This window comes from Schistocerca piceifrons, chromosome 2 (assembly GCF_021461385.2).
Source record: "Schistocerca piceifrons isolate TAMUIC-IGC-003096 chromosome 2, iqSchPice1.1, whole genome shotgun sequence".
NCBI classification, from domain to species: domain Eukaryota; kingdom Metazoa; phylum Arthropoda; class Insecta; order Orthoptera; family Acrididae; genus Schistocerca; species Schistocerca piceifrons.
In genome coordinates, this window is record NC_060139.1 from 379,489,361 (window position 1) to 379,502,389 (window position 13,029).

The following is a 13,029-nucleotide window of genomic DNA, read 5'->3' on the forward strand; positions in this document are numbered from 1 at the left end:
TCCGAAAATTACCTCGAGCAATTAAACAGAGAACCGACTCATGGAGATAACATCTTGGACCTACTGATAACAAACAGACCCGAACTTTTCGACTCTGTATGTGCAGAACAGGGAATCAGTGATCATAAGGCCGTTACAGCATCCCTGAATATGGAAGTTAATAGGAATATAAGAAAAGGGAGGAAGGTTTATCTGTTTAGCAAGAGTAATAGAAGGCAGATTTCAGACTACCTAACAGATCAAAACGAAAATTTCTGTTCCGACACGGACAATGTTGAGTGTTTATGGAAAAAGTTCAAGGCAATCGTAAAATGCGTTTTAGACAGGTACGTGCCGAGTAAAACTGTGAGGGACGGGAAAAACCCACCGTGGTACAACAACAAAGTTAGGAAACTACTGCGAAAGCAAAGAGAGCTTCGCTCCAAGTTTAAACGCAGCCAAAACCTCTCAGACAAACAGAAGCTAAACGATGTCAAAGTTAGCGTAAGGGGGGCTATGCGTGAAGCGTTCAGTGAATTCGAAAGTAAAATTCTATGTACCGACTTGACAGAAAATCCTCGGAAGTTCTGGTCTTACGTTAAATCAATAAGTGGCTCGAAACAGCATATGCAGACACTCCGGGATGATGATGGCATTGAAACAGAGGATGACACGCTTAAAGATGAAATACTAAACACCTTTTTCCAAAGCTGTTTCACAGAGGAAGACCGCACTGCAGTTCCTTCTCTAAATCCTCGCACAAACGAAAAAATGGCTGACATCGAAATAAGTGTCCAAGGAATAGAAAAGCAACTGGAATCACTCAACAGAGGAAAGTCCACTGGACCTGACGGGATTCCAGTTCTATTCTACACAGAGTACGCGAAAGAACTTGCCTCCCTTCTAACAGCCGTGTACCGCAGGTCTCTAGAGGAACGGAAGGTTCCAAATGATTGGAAAAGGGCACAGGTAGTCCCAGTCTTCAAGAAGGGTCGTCGAGCAGATGCGCAAAACTATAGACCTATGTCTCTGACGTCGATCTGTTGTAGAATTTTAGAACATGTTTTTTGCTCGCGTATCATGACCTTTTTGGAAACCCAGAATCTACTATGTAGGAATCAACATGGATTCCGGAAACAGCGATCGTGTGAGACCCAACTCGCTTTATTTGTTCATGAGACCCAGAAAATATTAGATACAGGCTCCCAGGTAGATGCTATTTTTCTTGACTTCCGGAAGGCGTTCGATACAGTTCCGCACTGTCGCCTGATTAACAAAGTAAGAGCCTACGGAATATCAGACCAGCTGTGTGCGACTGGAACAGGAAAGGGAGGTAATGACAGTGGCACGTAAAGTGCCCTCCGCCACACACCGTTGGGTGGCTTGCGGAGTATAAATGTAGATGTAGACAGTAGAATCGTTTGGCAGTCACCGTCAAATATCGGTTCTCTAAATTTCCTAAATAGTGTTTTTCGAAAAGAAAGTCGCTCTCCCTTAAGAGATGCGCGTTTGAGTTCCCGAAGCATCTGCGTAAAACTTGCGTGTTGTTCGAAACTACCGGTAAAAGATCAAGCAGCCCGCTTCTAAATTGATCCTATGTCTTCCTTCAATCCAATCTGGTACGCATAACAAACACTCGAGCAGGACTCAAGAGTAGGTGGCACCAGCGTCCTAGATACGATCTCCTTTACAGTTGGACCACTCTTTCCTTAAATCCTCCCGATAAACCAAAGTCGACCATTTGCCTTCCCTACCACAGTTCTTGCAACTCGTTCCATTTCGTACCGCTTTGCAACTTTGCGTCCTAACCTTTAAACTGCTTGACTGTGTCAAGCGGGACACCAGTAATACTGTAACCGAAAATTACAGTTTTGTTCGTCCTACTCATCAGCATTTATTTACTTTTTTGCGCATTCAAAGCTATGTGCCATTCATCATATCGACTATATGTTTTGTCCAAATCGTCATGCATCTTCCCAGAGTCACTCAATTTCGACACCTTACGGTACACCACAGCATCAGCAGCAGACAATCGCAAATTGCTGCCCACCCTGTCCGTCACATTATTTATGTACATATGTAACACCAATGGTACTATCACACTTCCCTGGGGCATTCCTGCCGATACCCAATGTCTCTGATGAACATTCACCGTCGAGGATAATATGTTGGGTTCTGTTACTTAAAAAGTCTTCGACCCACTCACATGTCTGTGAACTTATCCCATATATTGGTGCCTTCGTTAAGAGACTGCGATGGGGCACCGTGTCAAATGCTTTCCGGAAATCTAGAAATATGAAATCTGCATGTTGCACTTCATCCATAGTTTGTAGTATTTCATGTGAGAAAAGGGCAAGCACAGTTTCGCAAGAGCAATGCTTTCCGAAACCAGGCTGATTCGTGGACATCAGCTTTTCAGTCTCAAGAGTTTATATGTTCGAACTGAGAATTTGTTTGAGGATTCTGCAGAAAAGCGAAGTTGAGGATACTGATCTGTAATTTTGCAGGTCCGTTCTTTTACCTCTCATATACAGGGTGTTACAAAAAGGTACGGCCAAACTTTCAGGAAACATTCCTCACACACAAAGAAAGAAAATATGTTATGTGGACATATGTCCGGAAACGTTTACTTTCCATGTTAGAGCTCATTTTATTACTTCTCTTCATATCACATTAATCATGGAATGGAAACACACAGCAACAGAACGTACCAGCGTGACTTCAAACACGTTGTCACAGGAAATCTTCAAAATGTCCTCCGTTAGCGAGGATACATGCATCCACCCTCCATCGCATGGAATCCCTGATGCGCTGATGCAGCCCTGGAGAATGGCGTATTGTATCACAGCCGTCCACCATACGAGCACATTTGGTACCGGGGTTGCCTAGACAAGAGATTTCAAATGCCCCCATAAATGAAAGTCAAGAGGGTTGAGGTCAGGAGAGCGTGGAGGCCATGGAATTGGTCCGCCTCTACCAATCCATCGGCCACCGAATCTGTTGTTGAGAAGCGTACGAACACTTCGACTGAAATGTGCAGAAGCTCCATCGCGCATGAACCACATGTTGTGTCGTACTTGTAAAGGCACATGTTCTAGCAGCACAGTTAGAGTATCCCGTATGAAATCATGATAACGTGCTCCATTGAGTGTAGGTGGACGAAACTAAAATGAGCTCTAACATGAAAATTAAGCGTTTCCGGACACATGTCCACATAACATCTTTTCTTTATTTGTGTGTGAGAAATGTTTCCTAAAGTTTGGCCGTACCTTTTTGTAACATCCTGTATACTGGAGTCAAATGTGCTTTTTTCCAGTCACTTGGTACTTTGTGCTGGGCGAGATATTCACGTTAAATGCAAGCTAAGTAAGGGGCAAACGCCGTAGAGTACTCTTTGTAAAACCGAATTGGGATTACATGAGGACCTGGCGATTTATTTGCCTTAAATCCAACAGTTGTTTCTCTGCACCAGGGATGTTTATTACTATGACTGTCCGATCGTCAAATGATGGTATGTTTCTACGATTCTCCTATGTGAAAGATTTCTTGACCGTGAAATTTAAAACTTTGGCTATCGTTTTGCTAGCTTGAACTGCCACAGCAGACCGCTCAACAAGGGACTAAATGGATGCCTTACACACGCTTAGCGAGTTTACATAGGGCCGACAACTAATGTTTTCATGTCATTCGAAACAAACACTCCAACAATGACAAATCCAGAACTTCTTAAATACCAATCTGTAACTAACAAATTTATTGGTCCTTCTGAGCTCGTGGCAAGCAATATGTAAAAACTAATTTAACTTGAAATACAAATACATTTTCTTAATGTTACTGTGGGATGCCATTAATACTTTCCTTTTTGTTTCACTTGTACTTTTGCGTTTATTTAACCTAAATTTCAGATGATAATTTACGAGGATTTGTGCAACATAACAGGAAATAAATGTATTTACAGCGGAGACTGAATGCCGTTCATGGCAAGGAAGGAGTGGAATTAAACGGAGTGAGGTGGAGGGGAGGGGTAGAAATCGATACATATGAGCATGTGAAAGTGACGTTCTTTGTTGAACGGGGTGGAGTCGTTAAAAAGAAAGGGTGGGTATTCTGGAGGAAGTGGTGGGGATGGGGCGTCGAGAGTTGAGCAAATGAAGTGGTGTGTCGATTTGGAGAGTGTGGACAACATTTCGGTTTCTATGGGAGGGTATTTTGCCTATGTTTGTAAGAGCAGGTGGATGGGCTGTTACAGTGTTTACGTTGTAATGTAAACTGCAATATAGGATATAGCGTGGCGGTTTGGAAGATGGACGCAATATTCCTCGTTTTGTTGAATGATGATTTTTCACTACAGTTGTAAAAGTAAGTGAATGGATAAGTGGCAGCCATTATACTGGAGTATGGCCAGCAAGTTAGAATAACGTTTAGAAAGAATTGGATATGTTTCGGGGTCTGCGGTATTTTTGGCAACGGAGTACTGCGGCTTGAAATCAGGAAGGTTTTACACTGTTTCTGCGTTGGTAAATGTGGGCAGGTAGTCAAGAGGTTACTGGGACTCTAAAAATACACGGACAGGGTATGTGGGACTAGGGTTGTGGATGCAGAGAGCTTAACGTGTGCGGATGGTGCGTGTTTATAAAGTCTGTGTTGGGGGCTAGAAGAATGTCTGTGTCGTTGATCTTCATGACGGTTAGAGGAAGTGTTCACAAGTCGCAGGTGTTAAACGCCTACTCTTGCCGCATCTGCCGGGAGCATTGTGAGGTGCTACAGAATGTGACGCGGTGACTTCACGTTTCGGGGCTACCCCTGGCGGCAGGTGCTCGGAGCACGACGGGTCTTAAACCAGGCGTTCCCCGTAACGCCGCTACTTACGTCACAGCGCTGACGCCTGGTGCCGCGGTCTTCAAACCAACAGGCAATAAAACTGCAGCTTTTGCGCCTCTTCTGTAATGCTATCGCACACGAGCAAAGTCTTCCAGTAAAAAGTTTGTCGAACCTGCAGAAATAATACAATATGCTGCTAACGACGACCAGTAGTAGTCCATCATCCAGCTCTGTATGAAGGCCTCCTCCGGACTTCTCTATGTATTACAGTTTTCAGCCAATTGAATGCATGTTTACTCCTACGAATTTTCTAATTTTTTTCAAGTCGTTGCGTCAGACTTTACTTAACCCTTAGAAACTACGAAAAACTTCTAAGATCCATGTACTTCTCATTACCTGACGACATGTCGTGGTGGTCTCTATGTTTCTATACAGTCAAAACAACAACATTCACACGAATCTGTATCATTATCCACTAGTTTATTCTCCTGTGTCACTCTATTTGTCGCACGATGAATTTGTCCATTGTACGGAGAGAAACCCCTTGACTATGAATGACACACAAAAACTAGCGTCTCATTGCGATAAGTGAAAGCTGGTTGCAGACACATGGGAAAATAACCTTTGAAAATACTACTTACTTCACCAAAAAGCACTCCAAGCAACTTTTACAGTCATGTTACTTTCTTTTACTGTTTAGCCACTCGTTGTGCTTTACTGCCGTAAATACGAGGACTCTTCCAGCGAGTTGCAGGATACATCTGTAACTGTGGTTGCGTTCAGATCTGCATTCCACCATACAAATGCATAGTTCTGTGTTAATACGCCAAATTTGTATAGTATTCAGTACGGCAAATTGTGATTTAGTGAACTGACGTGTTAGTCTGCGAAAGACTACGTGGTATGCTGTGCATACTTTATTCTTGGATGCATTTTAACCCAATGACCTTTTATCTCATTGTTCCTCTTTGCCTTTTATGAGGATTCTTCAAGACGTCCGCAAGATGTGGCTGAAACCGGTCCTTGTATAAAGGGGTAGCGATCTGAATATTACGATAAAAATTTCAGTATACTGCATGATTACCATGACAAATGGATAGGTAACGGAGAGACATTTTCGAACGCCTGCCGGAGTGGCCGAGCGGTTCTAGGCGCTTCAGTCTGGAACCACGCACCCTACGGTCGCAGGTTCCAATCCTACCTTGGACATGGATGTGTGTGATGTCCTTAGGTTGGTTAGGTTTAAGTAGTTCTAAGTTCTAGGGGACTGATGACCTCCGATGTTAAGTCCCATAGTGGTCAGAGCCATTTGAACAGTTTCAAACCCTGGACGGCCACGACGTTATGAATTAGATATCATCTAAAGTGCAATTAATATAAATTGGTGAAGATTTCTCCGTTTTCAAGCTGCGTCATTTCGAATATAATCCTCGAACTGGAATAGGCAATATCCAGTGCCGATATTTTTATGTTATATAATTTTTATCAATTTTCGAAAAATATGTGAAGTTATTCTTTTGAAATTGTTTTAGGGTATAATTTTACTTTCAGTGTATTAAGGACTCATTCTACTTTTTGAGCTTTCATCACGTCCAATGATTCTCTTTGACTATGTGAAGCAAGTTCATGTGGCACTAAAAAATGGTTCAAATGGTTCTGAGCACTATGCGACTTAAGTTCTGAGGTCATCAGTCGCCTAGAACTTAGAACTAATTAAACCTAACTAACCTAAGGACATCTCACACATCCATGCCCGAGGCAGGATTCGAATCTGCGACCGTAGCGGTCGCTCGGCTCCAGACTGTAGCGCCTAGAACCGCACGGCCACTCCGGCCGGCCATGTGGCACAAAAGACGCACTCCGATTGCACTTGTGCTATTACTTTACATCGACGTTCTTCAGAACCTGTTGCTAAAATGATGAATATATATCTGAATGATAAGACAGGTCATTGCGGTGAGCGGAGACATTTGAGGGGAAACGTTGACATAATTGGCGCTCTGCACTACTATCAGAAACTGCAATTTTGACCCTACAACTGCTAGGTCACTGGCATTCGCAAAAATGAAAGAACAGGGAAGTTGACATGAAGTGTTCCCGACAAATCCGATTTGTGACGAAATCGAACGATCGACCCATCAGACATCTTTGATTGTACCACTTACACGTAGTTACCACTGTTAGCAAAGTGGTTATCGCCAAATGTAATCATGCATGGTTTTCATTTCATTTCTTGCTCTAAGGGGGATAGGCAGGCTGCTAGCTTGCTGAGTTACAGAATATCTAATAATAAATTAGTAATTAAATATACAGCTCCCAAACTGGCGGTATATTTACAATGTGCAGCCGATATTTTTATAGGCAGGAACGTCGATATTTTTGCCGTCCATATTGATAATTCGATGTTTCTTTCGGAGTATCGAGAGCCTATAATGGTACCTTTTAGATATAGCTTTATCGAATTCCCGATATTTTTGAAAATGTCAACAGTCCTAGTACCGACACTGCCTCTTTCCCGCCAGCCACTGAGTTTTCTTCTGCCGGACGTTCCATTCGGACGACTGTGAACTCTACGCTTTACGGCATACACCACCATAAACATACTACTTGAAATAACGATCCCGCCCCCTCACCCAAGTCATAAGTTTGCCTCTGTCCTCCGCATTACCGGTAGCAGGAAGGGACATGAGGGTTCTGTGGGAATAACAATATCGCCGACCAGCGAGAGACACGAGGCAGACTCTCTCAGATAGTGTTAAAAATCAGCTTTTTTATAGCTAATTCTGGCCTCTTTTTAATACCATTTAGTAAGCAAATGAGTGATTTAGCTGGGTTCCAGAAATATGGTTTTCATCACAATCATTTGTCTTTTTTCCTGGCTTTCTTTTTCTTTACTATAGCAAAGCATTAAAAACTTGATTAAAGGAAAATTATTTGATATATTAAAAAACTAAAACCCGCCTCGATTGCGAAAAAATCACCTAATGTTAAGTGTTAACCCATGTTTCGGCGTAGATAACTACACCTTCTTCAGAACAACAATAAAACCCACAAGTGCCGAAGAAGACCTTTGTCAATGATTAAAAGAACACCATAGATATACATTTATAAACGAAAAAGAAAAGGAAAACACAAACAGTACATATGTACAAAGTCAAAACCACTACTTAACTTAATGGTGTACGCTCCACCTCACACCGGCCTATGTTCGATGGGCCATGGACCCACCATAAATGTATAGCTATGGTGTTCTTTTAATCATTGACAAAGGTCTTCTTTGGCACTTGTGGGTTTTATTGTTGTTGTGAAGAAGGTGCACAATCGAGGTGGGGTTTTAGTTTTTTAATACATTAACCAACGATTGCTGACGCGCTGCGATGTTGAAAGTTTCTAAAATTAGATTGAATTGATGTAAGATTTCAAAATACTTTTTGTTATCCCACGAAAAAGTGTTATTAGATTGAATTTAAAAGCACGAAAAATACAAGGGAAAGTTGTGTCGGTGTGCGTTCTAGGGTCGTCAAAATACGCAAACAGAAGGACAAAAACGTAACTACAGAATATAAACATTTTAAAGCGTTATCGGAAACGTTGTTACAGCTTAGCTGACATCAGTACCACAACTTTACACTGGGAAGCTATTCTAAGCAAAGCAGACTTTCATTTATGCTTGGTGAGTCAGAAGTGGTACGCTTCACAGTTGCAATAAACAATGTTCCAGGGACAGGACTGAGGAGAGGAACAGCGAACTTCTACTCAGTGCAGTAGTTTACGAAGGTGTCAACCTCACTGCGGGGCACAGAGGATTTGTATGACGCAATACTAAATATAGATTTCACGGATAAAAATTAATGCTTAAATTATCGTGTATAATGTTGCGTATCACCCGTTTTGAACTTTTAAAAATGAATGTCTATTGTTTCCATATTGTTATGAATATGTAATTCAATAATATTATATTTTCACGGTTTATTATTTGTGTTATTGTAATGTCGAGGAGCTTCCGAACTAAGAAAATAAGTATAAATTAATTCTTGTTTCTGTGTATCTGAAGATCGATGTGGCCATTGTAGGTGAGAAAGTTTATTGTCATTATGTATTCTGACGTTTAAGAGTAGCCACTGACTTCATTGTTTAGAAAACGTAACACAGTACAATTATTGCCAAAATAAAACTGCACGATACTACCCATTCTTTTATTACATCTTTTCGGTTGATTTTTGTAGACACATTTAGCTTAATTCGTTTTGGAGAGTTGGAAACACTGCTCTCAGACTAAGCAGTTCGGTCTGTGACTTTGAAGCGTACTGTCGGATGTGGATGTATGTATCTTGTCGCGCATAATGAAGATCCTTTGTACCCCGTATCTTTGGTGTGCTTTATTATCTGGTACTATTACGAACCGGTGCTCCACACTTTGATTGTAATAAATTCATGGATTCTCTACATAAGGGTACTCACTGCAAAAAACTTGCAGACAGAAGAAGTTCGGAACTGAATTGGCTCATACTCTTTCCAAGTTTAGTCCTGGAAAAAAAAGCTATCTAAGCCAGCTAGCACAGATCCAATAGAGATCAAATAGCTTAACTGGATCATCGTTACCTCGAAAAGATATAAGATTAGACGCCTTTAATCACTGACCTGTGTGGAATGAGAACAACGTGCAAACCGCCCAATTGCAAGGGCTATGTATGAGAAGGCTGTGTATGAGAAGGCTATGTATGAGAAGTGTGAGGTAAACTTAGATTTAAATAAAGACATAAACTGCTTTCTTGGGTTTCACAGTATCAAAAACACATGCCATTCACCCATTGTCGATAATATCATTAATTATTCGCAACTGTGGTTCATTTGGTGTTTAAAACTCCACTTCTTACTTAACAGACGTTTATTAATAACATAAATTTCACACGGTTTTGCATAAGTGCAGATTGTCACATATGAGTGAATATGTTATGTTTCATACAGTTTTGGGCAAATGGAAAGTGTAAAGAAATATGTTCATCCAGAATTAAGATCATATTATTTTTTCGACATTTTTCTAGACATTCATGAACAGTTTCAAATACAGGAACAAGCACATTAGTGTTCTACAAAAAGTGCGTAATGAATGTGTAAAGCATCACGAGCTATTTAAAAGAAGACATCCGCTAGTAATGTTGGGAAATCGTTGTTGGAAATGTTAGTGACAATGGAAGTTTGAGTGCATTCGGATAGCTTACTGAACGAATATAAGCAGGATATCCGACTTGGAGGAACAGTAGGATACAAATTTTCAATGATCACTACATGTTCATTACACTGTAGGTTCAGATGCCCGATTGCCAAGTACAAACATTACTTCATATCAGTACAACTTCATTGCTTTCATTACTGTCAGTTAATTCATTTAATTTAAGTGCATTTCACTCATTTGAAAATCATGTGATTTGAATCAAAGAAAGCAAACGTCTGGATTTAGAAGTGGGTGTAGCAAAATGGATCATTTGTCAGTGAATGTTAAGTTCAGATCACAGCAATGAGTGAGACTGTAATGTGAACAGATTTTGCAAAAGCTTTTCATTCACTTTCAACTAAATCAATAGCAAGAGGCCTTCAGTAATATAGCACTCATTCTATCTAATCAGTATTTAAAATTAAAAATTCGTTGATTTTGAGGAATGAAATAAAGCCATGTTTGTTTAACGAAAATGATGAAAAACATACATGATGTATCATAAATATTTTCACAGCCTTTAGAGGATGATTGCTCTCACCAAAACTAGGAAAACTGCCCTTACGAATTTATACCAAAATATTTCAATTCACAAACGTACAGAAATATTTGCAATGTTGTACACTTGGTTCCGCACGCTCGCGCACTGTTGGAGGTCTATACCCTTTCAGACAGAGGTAAACGTTGTCGAATGGTACGATGAAGACAACTGTCGAAAGTTCGATGATTTTATTCGAAATGACTTGAAAACGGAGAAAATTATACCAATTTATCTTAGTTGAACCATAGATGATAATCAAATCGACAACGTCCTAGTCGTCCAGGCTGTGAAACTGGTTCTCCCCTACTTAACCATTTATGCAAAACATTCAATATATCGAACATTTTGTAGTGATATTCAGAACGCTACCCCTTTATACAAGAACAGGTTTCAACCGTATCTTGCGGGCGTCTTGAAGTATCGTGATAAAAGACGAAGAGGGACAGTGAGAAAAAAGGTCAGTGGGTTGCAGTACATCCTAGAATAAAGCATGCACAGCATACCACGTGGTCTTTCGCAGACTAACACGTTATTAACTAAATCACAATTTGCAGTACTGAATACTGAGCAAATTTGGCGTATTAACACAGGACTATGCATCCTTATGCTCTAATGCAGATTTGAACGCAACCACAGTTACAGATGCATCCGGCAACTCGCTGAAAGCGTCCTTGTATTTAGATCAATAAAGCACAACGAGTGGTTAAACAGTAAATGAAAGAAACATAACTGTAAAAGGGGCTTGGACTACTTTCTGCTGAAGTAAATAGTGCTTTCAAAGGCTATTTTCCCATGTGCCTGCAACCAGCTTAGCTTTGGCTTATCACAATGAGACGCGAATTCGTAATGCCGAAGTCATTCAGAATCTAGGGGCTTCTCTCTTTACAATGGACAAATCCATCATGGGACAAATAGGGTGACACAGGGAAACAAACATTTAGTCAGGCAATGAAAATCACGTAGATCTTAGAAGTTAAAATAAATGCTAATAGTTAACCAAAGTCTGACGCAACGACCTGACCAAACTGGAAAACGCTTAGGAGTAGTATGGAATCGTTCGGCAGCTAAGTGTAATACATGGAGAAGTCGGGAGGAGGCCCCCATAGAGAAGTGGATGATGGTCTACTACTGATCGTCGTTAGGTGCATATTGTGTTATTTCTGCGGGTTCGACGAACTTTTTGCTCGAAGGTATTGCTCGTGTGCGGTAGCATTACGGCCAAGGCGTAAAATCTGCATTGTTATTGCCGGTTGGTTTGAAGACCGACGCACCAGGCATCAGCGCTGTGACGTAAGTAGCGGCGTTACGGGGAACGCCTGGTTTAAGACCCGTCAGGCTCCGAGCACCTGCCGCCAGGGGCAGCCCGAAACGTGAAGTCACCGCGTCACATTCTACCTGCAAGAGGTACCGCCTGGAAACGCTCCCTCCAGATCAGGCAAGTGTGGGCGTTTGTTATCGGTGACAGATGAACACTTTCTCTAACCGACATGAAGATCAAGGACACAGACATTCTTCTAGCCTTCACTGCAGACTTTACACACACAGCTCCACATTCGATCCGAACGTGCTAAGCTCTCCGCATCCACATCAACTACAGTCCCACATACCTTGTCCGTGTATTTCCAAGATCCCAATGGCCTCTTGACTATCTGCCCACATTTACCCACGCAGAAACAATGTAAAACTTTCCTGATCTCAAGCCAGATTACTCCATTCTCAAAAGTATATCAACACAACGACTACCTATCTCACGAACGAGACAGCCTGACCTCTGTCCTCGAAACAAATCCAATCCTTTTCAAACATTACCCTGTTATCCATACTTTAGTATAATGGCTGTCACCTATCCCATTCTGCTATTTATACAAATATAGTGAAAAATCATCATCCAACAAAACCTGAAATGTTGTCTTCACCTTCCAAACCACCACGCAGTATCCTATCTTGCAACCTACGTTACTACATAAAGACTGTAACAGCCCATACACCTACTATTACAAATACAGGTAAAATACGTCCCGTAAAAACCGAAATTTTGTCTACTCCCTGCAAATCGACACAGCATTTCATCTGCTCAACTCACTTTGTCCCATTTCCACCACTGTCCTCCAAAAGACCCATCCTTTTTTAGCGATTTCAACAGAGAACGTCACTGTCACATGCTCGTATATCGATTTTATCCCTCCCCTCCGCCTCACCCCGTTTAATCCCAATCCGTCCAGGCCATGAACAGCATCTCCAACAGCTAATAGCCTCATTCGCCGCCGCAAATACAGTCACTTCCTGTAGTGTTGCACAAATTCTCGTAAATTATCACCTGAAATTTTGCATTTATTCCACCTGGTACTTAATCTACTGATATTTAGGTTAAATATGCGTAAATGTACAAGCTACCTCTCAGTAGCATGCAGAAAATATGTTTATATTAAATGGATGTGTTATGAAATGATGGTTTCTACATACTTCTTGAAAC